This window comes from Lepisosteus platostomus, chromosome 5, assembly GCF_059453375.1.
Source record: "Lepisosteus platostomus isolate fLepPlt1 chromosome 5, fLepPlt1.hap1, whole genome shotgun sequence".
Classification (NCBI taxonomy): Eukaryota; Metazoa; Chordata; class Actinopteri; order Semionotiformes; family Lepisosteidae; genus Lepisosteus; species Lepisosteus platostomus.
Window position 1 is genome coordinate 36,322,950 of NC_142615.1, and position 9,756 is coordinate 36,332,705.

At 47.6% G+C, this 9,756-nt stretch overlaps 1 non-coding gene across 1 annotated transcript; it reads left to right on the top strand.

Annotated features, from left to right (window-relative positions):
• The first annotated feature begins 2,332 nt into the window (after nucleotides 1–2,332).
• trnal-aag (transfer RNA leucine (anticodon AAG)) lies at nucleotides 2,333–2,414 on the top strand. Its single transcript has one exon. It is a non-coding gene; the product is annotated as a tRNA-Leu (tRNA).
• Nucleotides 2,415–9,756: the final 7,342 nt, after the last annotated feature.

Below are 9,756 nucleotides of genomic sequence, written 5' to 3' on the forward strand. Positions count from 1 at the left end.
CCTCGCACGACAGATTTAAATGGGGAATGGAGCCTGCTTCTTGCTGTTTTTCCTGTGGTTGCAGTTACAAAGTTGATCGTGCTTTCACATTCTGTTAACAGTATTCACTGGCTGAGCTTTGTCAGTTGGTTCGTAATGGAATCTCTGCTTCGGTTCCAGAAAAGTCATCTGTAGTGTGTTTTTTTCCGTGCCCATGGCAGTCTTTTAAAGCTGGTAGTAGTGGCGGCAAAGTTAATTTTTTATCCTCTTTAAAAGAATAAGGACGGGCTGGGGCGAGCTCCATTTACCACTCTTTCAGCTAACCGCCGAACTCCCGAACTGATTACACTGCAGAGCCACAGGCGCCTCGCTTTTCTCCATTCTCTGGGTCAGGGTGAAAAAAAACTTGCTGGTATTAGCTGGCCTGCTGGGACCACCTCTTCTTCACAGATAAGCAAGATTTGTGTTTCATCTTTCTCAAGCTGTATAGATTTCTTTCAAAACAAGTTGTTCCAGAAAGGAAACGAACACTTGCATTCACCTGAATTAAAAGGCATGGGATTTGCCCGTAAGGATAAATTCTGTACAGTAAGACAGGAAGAAAGGCACCACTGGGAATCGGACCCAGGATCTCCTGTTTACTAGACAGGCGCTTTAGCCAACTAAGCCACGGTGCCAGCAAAGTGCTGTCCTTTGACAGCCACTTGGACACGTCTCAACTGCTCTGAGACATCTGCGTTCGGTGTGCACCGAGCCTGCTCGCCTTGCAAGTTGCCTCATTTACATGCGATAGCTCCACCACTAAAGAGAAAGGATGAGAAATGGCTTTTATCTGTCACTTTTCATGTCAGAGGATCTCAATCTGCTTTCCGTGTACAAGAGGATGTCCAACTCATGTAGCTAAAGACGTAGACGACAGTGCTCCACTGAAATCTTGATCTCACAACCCTCGGCATGACTCCGCTGTGTTCTGCTTTAGACAAAGGGGGGAAAAGACTTCTTTCATCACACGTTTTGCACTGTTTACGGTGTTTGCAGTGCTCTTTCTTAAATGAAAACCAGGAATCGGCACCATATGAGGTGAGACTAGATAATATTGGATCAAGTAGCCTCGCCATTCCATGCGTGACGTGAGCAAAGTGTAATTCCTGTCTTTATAGTGTGCTTGTTAGAGACTAAGCTGGCACCCAGAGCGCTTTAAATCCGGGAGTCAGCAGCCCAAGACAAGAGAGCTTCCTTCGTCTATGTTTTTTGCGTGAAGGGGGAAACCATGCGTGTGCTGCAAAAGATCTTAGTATCGAAGTACCGTCCCACATAACCGATCCGAACAATCTGCTTTACAGAGGAGCACTGCCGGAGCTTATCGTTGGCAAACTGAAGACCAGGCTGACCTCTTCTGTGACTCTTGAACACTGAGTCTCAAGGTTGTGAATTCAAGCTCCACACTGGCGGGAAATTCCATAGGTAATGATCACATTTTCTTGCATGCTAATCAAAAGAAATATTAAGAAACTTTTCCCGATACCAGTTTTTTACAAAAGTAAAGGCACACGGCACATGTGTGCCACATCACGTCCGAGTTTAGTGACAACTACCTCAGAGATTGTAAGCTGGGTAGTTTCAGATCAGATCACTTTTTGTATCAAAGGTTCAAGCAAACCCGAATACTTTTGCAAGAGACATTTCAGAATCCCAGTCAAATCCAGTAAGATTGCTGGATCCTTTGAATTCGACTGAACTATAGCACAGATCTGCAGTCCACCATTAGAATACTGTGGGTGTGCTGTATAAGCCATACTGCTCAAAATAGTTCTAAAACAGGAGAAGCATCCTCGTTTAGGAATGTGGTATAAAGTGAAATGGTCTGGGAAGAGTCCTACGTTTGAACAGTTCAAAATAGACGTAAAGGGGTATTTACGGACTCTTTCGAAATGTAAGAACAAGCTGTGCGGACCTTATCTTTATTTACCTTGTGTAATCGTTTTTCATAAAGTGTAATTGTATTATAGCATGTGCCCCTGACGATTATCTTGATACGTTATGTGCTCTTGTTTGTATTGTATGTAGTTTTGTTGTTCAAATAAAACGTAAAAGACACAACTTTCCGGATGCGGCTGCTGTAAAAATAAAATGACATCAAGGGTGCTGTACGCAGAGGTCTGAAACCTGCTCCACAGAAGATCTTTATCCAGAGGTGTTAAAGAAGTCGAGATCTCGCCATGAGTGGGGAAGCATCTCAGAAAAAGCAGGTGCAGTCGGTTCCACGGTCATAACTCCACTAAGTCGGCGACAAGAGCAAAACCCACCTGGCTTCCTCCGGGCTAGTAATGAGACAATGAGACAATGCACAGCAGGTAGTGTGGCCGAGCGGTCTAAGGCGCTGGATTAAGGCTCCAGTCTCTTCGGGGGCGTGGGTTCGAATCCCACCACTGCCAGGTGCTTCTCTCGAGACCCCCGTTCAGCTGGCTTCAGACGATAGGGAGGGAACTGCTTTTTGGCAGTCTCTCGAGAAACTAAGCAAAGTGTTTAAAGATACTTTCTCAGCTTGACATCAAGGCACAAAACAAAAACCTTCTTGCGTCCTCTCAACCCAAAAGCGCTTTGCCACTTTTTGCGTTATGCAGGGAACGACGTCTGCCCAGATCACTTTTGTGTCAATGCAAATCGTAGCGTGCCCTCCGTTTTAATGTTGGCTGTGCTGGCGTGCTGCTTCTGTCTGTGAAACTTGAATGTTCTGCTTCTTCACACCAAATCGTCGGCGGGGGTTGAGCTTGTTAAATCTTTGCGCATAGCGCTCCTTTGGAAGTACTTTGTCCAAGTTCAAAAGCGATCGTGGGATTTACTTCATGCGTGCAAAAAGCATGCCTCGCACAACACCTGTACATACCCGACCACCACTGCATCACACAGCTGCCAGCGCACCTCACCGTGCCAGGCCACCACTGCGTCACATAGCTGCAAGTGCACCTCACCGTGCCAAGCCACCACTGCATCATACAGCTGCCAGGGCACCTCACCATGTCAGGCCACCACTGTGTCACACATATTTCAGCGCCATATATTTCATGGATATTATGGAATATAATGGATGGATATCTTAGTTATCTTTCTAGTTCACAGGTTTGCATGCATAATTTAATTTTGAAAGCCACTGAGACATCAAGTACTACTGTTGTATTTGTAGCGGTGAGGCTTATTAATAAGGCAGAATTAAGTGTTTCTGAGCTTTCCCAAATTAGGCCTAATTTCTCTGTTCATCTCTGTGGTGCAGCCACAGAGAAAGAATTCATGCAAGCTGATTTAAGATGTTTTCTTGTGATAAGAAACCAGCTCCCAAAGGGGGATGCACTTAGCTAAGCCTGGCTATAATGATCAATGGTCATCCATTGGCGCCTATCTGTCTAGGGAGTGCGAGTTGGACATCTGGATTGCATTCCTAAGTGTCAGGAGTAAGTGACTCATATCTCACCTTGATCAACCAATCAGGGACTGGTAGGGCCGAGTAACCCACGTGGGACTCTGATGCCCATGGAACTTTCAGCCAATCAATGAGCTGAAGTTCCTCCAGGTAAAAACAGGCAACACAGAGATTCAACAAGATTCAGAAGGGATTCTGGAGAGGATTCTGTGGACTGTTCTAAAGGGAATTCAAAGGAGAATTCCAGGGCAGGACGGCCCAGGAGCAGAAGGCTCCCAAGGGCAGGACATCCTCGCAGCGCGCCTCCTGACCATCCTGAGACTCAGCCCGGACAACCACGGAACGGCCAGTGTGTCCGAGTGCCAGAACTTTCCTTTGTTCTAAGAGTCTAGAGTGGAGGTTGCCAGAGAGTAACCAGCAGCAGGCCTCGTGAACAGGTCGGAACTGTGGACAGCTGAATCACTATTCAGAACTAGCTCTTCATTAGGAACGAACCGGTCCTCTTCCTGACTTGCTGGAACCCACAGTAATCTTTTCTCCTGTGCACAAACTTTGCTAGTTAAAGCCAACACTAACTAGCCGGTCAGTGAGCATCAGCAGCGCACCGTCGCAAGCCGCACAGCACAGCCTGGCACCGAGCCAGAGAGCGCGGATTGGACAGCAACAGCCTGCAACTGTTTCTTTGTGCCCGCAGGAGATCTGAATCCCCAAAGATTGGATGAGTATTCAACTTCAATGCATTACAGCTCAAGAATTCAATTGTTATCCCAACCAGTTGATATCAATTTAATTCCTAAGAGTTATGTACTTGTTTCGAGTATCTAATGTAGAAGTTATAACCAAGTTCATTTATGAAACGGTCTTAATGAATGATATACTGAACGTATGTCCTCTTGATATATGTAACACTTCGTAACTGATTGAATATATATCTTTTGTATTCTGATAACCCTCTCGATAAGATCTGTTAGTTTAAGGCATATTCTATGTATTAATAAATGTATCCTCGTGTATTAGTACCTGTGTGTGTGCGTTGTTTGAGTTATGTCGCATGGTTGGACTCTAAAGCCATCAAAAGAATCAACTTTGTGATTTACTGCTACAATTAATAATTGTCTCAGTAAATGCCCAAACCCTACAGAACTGGTGCCTTCAGAGAGCCACTAACATTACATATTTGGCGTCCCTGAACGAATATGAATCACTACATATTTGGCGTCCCTGGGTGGGCGTGGCAAGACTGAAATGAGTCAACCAAGCGAATAATTCATATAAAACGCCGCGGGTTTCATACACGACAATACAGTGTGCTGAAAGCCGAAAGGAAAAAAAGTTCCCCTTGCTCTTTAAGCAGTGCTTGATTGTTTTGTGATCTTTTGCGATCTACCGGGTTGATTGCATACTTGATCTTGTGGTTTTCTGTGGTAAAACTGTAATTTCGTACTTAAAAGTAATACTCTTTAAGTTTAACGATGGTTGCTAAAAGGTCTGAATTCGAGTCGCTATTAAGCACTCTCTCTAGCAGCGACAGGTCTGACCACGATCTCTTCCATATCTCCGTCAGCGGAGAAGCTAGAATAAATCTCCATTCTCTGAGAGAGCTAGCGAAGGACATAGAGACATTTGACCCCGCAGTGTCAGAGAATAATATCGAGAGTTATATTCAAGACCTCAGGTATACCCTGCAGTACCTGCCAAACGCCACAGAACAGGAGAAAGTGTTTCTGGTCAGGAAAACTACCAGCAGAGCTGTACATGAGTGGATGGCTAGGCAGATGAAAGAAGTCTGTAATGACTTTGAGCAGCTATGTCAAGCACTTATCGAAGAATACAGTGCGTTTATTGACCCGACTGCCGCGATAGCCGCCGCCCTTAACATTAAGCACGAGAGAGCAGAGTCCCCTCGTGAATATTACGAGAGACTTAGATGAACTTATTTTGCAGGGCAAAATGATGAGGGTTGCGAAGAGAACACACATTTCAAGGGTTTATTCATTTATTCTCCACCTGTCAGTCAGAAAGATGATCTTAATGCATACAGATGCACAGACCATGAAAAATGACTGATATTAAGAGATTTGTGCAGAAAGCCTGGGAGTATGATGTCCAAAGTCGCTCTGAGCAAAAAGCTGTTAAAGCAACTGTGTTCGCCGTCAGAGCCAGCAGGGTTAATTCCCCCCTGCTCGAAGGAGCACAGGCTCCTGAGCTGGCTAAGCCCCGTTCCAAAGCAGGCACACAGGACCGCACCCAGCGTCCTTAGTGCCATGAGAACACCGGGGGAGGGAAAGGGCTAGATAAAGCTGAACAAAAGGATTCAGTAGCCGCCCGCCTCGCCAGGCTTGAACAAGCTTTATTAGGACAGGGACAACCGCTCCCCAAGGCTGCCGGAAGCGTGAATGAGCTGATACTCTCCACTGGAGGAGGCGGAGACCCTCCCCCTCTCCCTCCCTCAGTCTATCTGATTGAGCGGTTCCTGCCTGGATGAGGTCAGCCACTCCCAAGCAAGTGCTGACTCCACCCCTGAAGTCACAGAGCAGGCAGTAAAACACAGAGGAAAAGCAAGAAGCTTTTACTTCAAGGCTGCAATGGGAGATGTCTTACCCAGGAGACATTGATTGACACTGAGGTTGAAAGGTGTTTGATGTCATACAGCAAGCTCAAACGGGTAGAAAAAGAAAAGGGCATGCGACTCAGAGAGGAACCTTTGGTGGATCACCAGAAAGGCAAGGTGTAGAAACAGGTCAAGGTTCCTAAGCCTTCTGTACAGAAGGAAAGGGGGGCCAAGAGGCAGACTGTGCTCACACAGTGCCCACTGAACACAGAAGCCTATGTGGAGATTCCTTCTGTTCCCTCTGGACAAGAAATACAAATATTTTCTTGTTCCCCGGATATACAGGGAAGTCGTGTCCCGGCTGAGGTCACAACAGCCTCCCTGCCACAGGAGCGGTGCTCCGAGCAGCCGCCTGATCCACCAGGTAAAGCACACACCTTTAACATCCCTAGAGAGGAGTAGATCTCCCCACCTGGTGATGAAAAGGAGCTTTCCCTGTGCACCCTGGCACCCAAGAGGGGTCAGGACCACTACCCTGCAGTGGTGGAAGGGATCCAGATGGCAGGAGAGCAGGTTGGTGATGTAGCCCTCACCCTTAGCCCTGAGAGGTCCTCTATTAGTGAGGATCTGCTTGAGCAGCTGTCGCAGGGCCACCGCCAGGTGCCCCTGGTGCAACATTCACAGGTTAAACAGGAGGTCCAGCTGGACGCTGAGACTACTGCGCTGTGGACACACCTGATCCCAGATGCTGATTCCCTCTGCTGTGACCCAGGGAACCTGCAGTCAGGTAACATTATTTCTCACAACTACCAGGTAGTGAGTGAGACTGACCTGATTGTTCCTGCCTCAACGGCAGGGTTACACCCAGTCCACAGGAAGGGACAGGGAATGAAAGCCGAGCCGGTTTTCTTACAGCCACCAGCTCAGTCTGTCAGTCTGAGTCTGACCAACAGTGGTTCAGCCAGACTGGAGCTGGATGGTCAAGTCACCCGCCTGCCAGTGCAGGACATCGCAAAGAGGGATGTCAGAATCCCCGCCTGCACTGACATGGGCCTGGTGGGTGATAGTGAGTTCAAAGACAGTGAACTAGCTATCCAAGTGCTGGGGCAGCTCCCTGAACCCCTAGCAAGGGAAGGGGGGAGCGAGCAGGTGTCCTACACCTACCCCCAGCGAACGACTGTAAACATGCCGATAGAGGGATTCCTCAATCAGGAGGTGTGCAGGGTGGACCTGAACAGTGAGAATGGGATAACAATCCCAGATCATTCAGGTGCTCCAGATGACCACTCAGCCGAGGGTCAGGCATGCTCCACCGCTGCACCACCCCCTGCAGGGTTCCTAGAGCACAGGCATGAACAAATAAAAAAAAAACAGATGCCCTGGAAACGGAGGAGCAGCATCAGCAGCTGCGTCAGATCTCCCCAGATTTCCAGGATGTTGGTGCCCAAGATGCCACAGGGCATACCGAGAAAGACACCATGTACACGCTGTGCCAGCTTAGAAAGGCAACAGTCACTCAGAAGGAGATGACTGGGATCAGCCACCCGAAAAGACTTTTGGGAGGACTGATTGCTGCCACCACTGTTGCACGTTTGCTTTCTGGTAGGTTTGTGTGCTACTGGCACTCTCACACTGACTGCCCCAAGCAGGCAGGTGTCAGAGATGCCAGAGGGTAGTGACAGACTGTATCGACAGCAGCAAAAGTTGGAAAGCTTAGGGAAAACCCTACAGGCAATTTCCTATGCAACAGGGTTAAACCTTATTCCCCAATCAGTGGACATGATTGTTGGTGTTATACAGTGGGATTATGCTTGTGTGCAACAGGCCAGAATGTTGACACAAGACCTGTTAAGGGAGTTTAGTGCCAATGTAGCCAGTCTAGCCATGGCACAAATCCCAACCCACTTGATTCCACTCTTCTCAGTAGAGGAGTATGTGACATTAACCCCATCGCTCATAGCTCACCCAGAAGGCAATCCAAGATTGAATTCGGTTCCAAATCTTGAGATGGGTATGGCTACCAAAGCTATCCATTGGCTGTATCTAAACGATTCACCAATGAAGGGTGTAAAGCTACTAACGAGCAGAGGGAGGTTAATGAACCCCATGAAGAGCAGGTGGGAAGTAAATGGCTGGTCAGCACACCACATTTAACTGACACTATGACTTGTGACAGGCATGATACAGCTACTGCAATGCAGCTACCTAATCAAACAGTTTTCCTGCAAGTTCCCGAGGAGGCCATTGTACAGCATGGTAACTTAACACTGTACAGTCTGGAACCAGACAACATAAGGCCAAACTTGAAGTCGTGGATGCCTTCAGGTGCCACACTAAGGAATTGGATAGAAATCCAAGAAACAGTAAGCCCTGAAGAGGTACAGGTAGTTGAGTTTGCTTTAATGGAACAACCCTCCAAACCACCCTAGCAGATACCCAACATAGGTGTTGTGGTTTATCGGGGGGCTGGGAACAGGAACTGGTGTTATTGTAACACTGCTGCCGGGTAGCTGGATCATGACTGACAGTGTACTCTGAATGATGTACTCTCACATCAAGATGTACTCTGGGTAGCATGAATGAGTCAAAGGTAGCATGTCAAAAGAAAGGAAGTGACTTCTCCCCAAATATCTGCTACAGAGGTATCAGATATTGACAGTGAACTTCCTGATGTGTAATTCCTAGACTGAGATGATGTCTCCTACTGTGTTTATACATACTCCAGATGTTATTCATCATGTTTGTTCCCAATGCTGGTTCCGGTATGAATTCTCGAGGAGTAATGTGGACATTTAAGGTTAATATTCAAATGGCAAGGGACATCACTTAACTCTGTTTTGTTTTGAAGGCAACAACACCTCAGGACCTCGTGACCTTCAAAAAGGGGGGATATGTAGTGGCGATGCTTATTAATAAGGCAGAATTAAGTGCTTCTGAGCTTTCCCAAAGGAGGCCCCATCTCTCTCTTCATCTCTGTGGTGCAGCCACAGAGAAACTATTCATGCAGGCTGATTTAAGGTTTCCTTTGATAAGGTTTCCTAGGACAGCTCCCAAAGGGGGATGCACTTAGCTAAGCCTGGCTATCATGATCAATGGTCATCCATTGGCACCTATCTGTCTAGGGTGTGCCAGATGGAAATCTGGACTGCATTCCTAAGTGTCAGGAGTAAGTGACTCATATCTCACCTTGATCAACCAATCAGGGACTGGTAGGGCCGAGTAACTCACGTGGGACTCTGATGCCCATGGAACTTTCAGCCAATCAATGAGCTTCAGGCAACACGGAGATTCAGAAGGGATTCAGTGTAGAATTCTGTGGACTTTTCTAAAGGGAATTCAAAGGAGAATTCCAGGGCAGGACGGCCCAGGAGCAGAAGGCTCCCAAGGGCAGGACATTCTCGCAGCGCGCCTCCTGACCATCCTGAGACTCAGCACGGACAACCACGGAACAGCCAGTGTGTCCGAGTGCCAGAACTTTCCTTTGTTCTAAGAGTCTAGAGCGGAGGTTGCCAGAGAGTAACCAGAGGATCCACCCGAGGTTAGCACCAGCAGCAAGCCTCGTGAACAGGTCGGAACTGTGGACAGCTGAATCACTATTCAGAACTAGCTCTTCATCAGGAACGAACCGGTCCTCTTCCTGACTTGCTGGAACTCACAGTCATCTTTTCTCCTGTGCACAAACTTTGCTACTTAAAGCCAACACTAACTAGCCGGTCAGTGAGCATCAGCAGCGTACCGTCGCAAGCTGCACAGCACAGCCTGGCACCGAGCCAGAGAGCGCAGATTGGACAGCAACAGCCTGCAACTG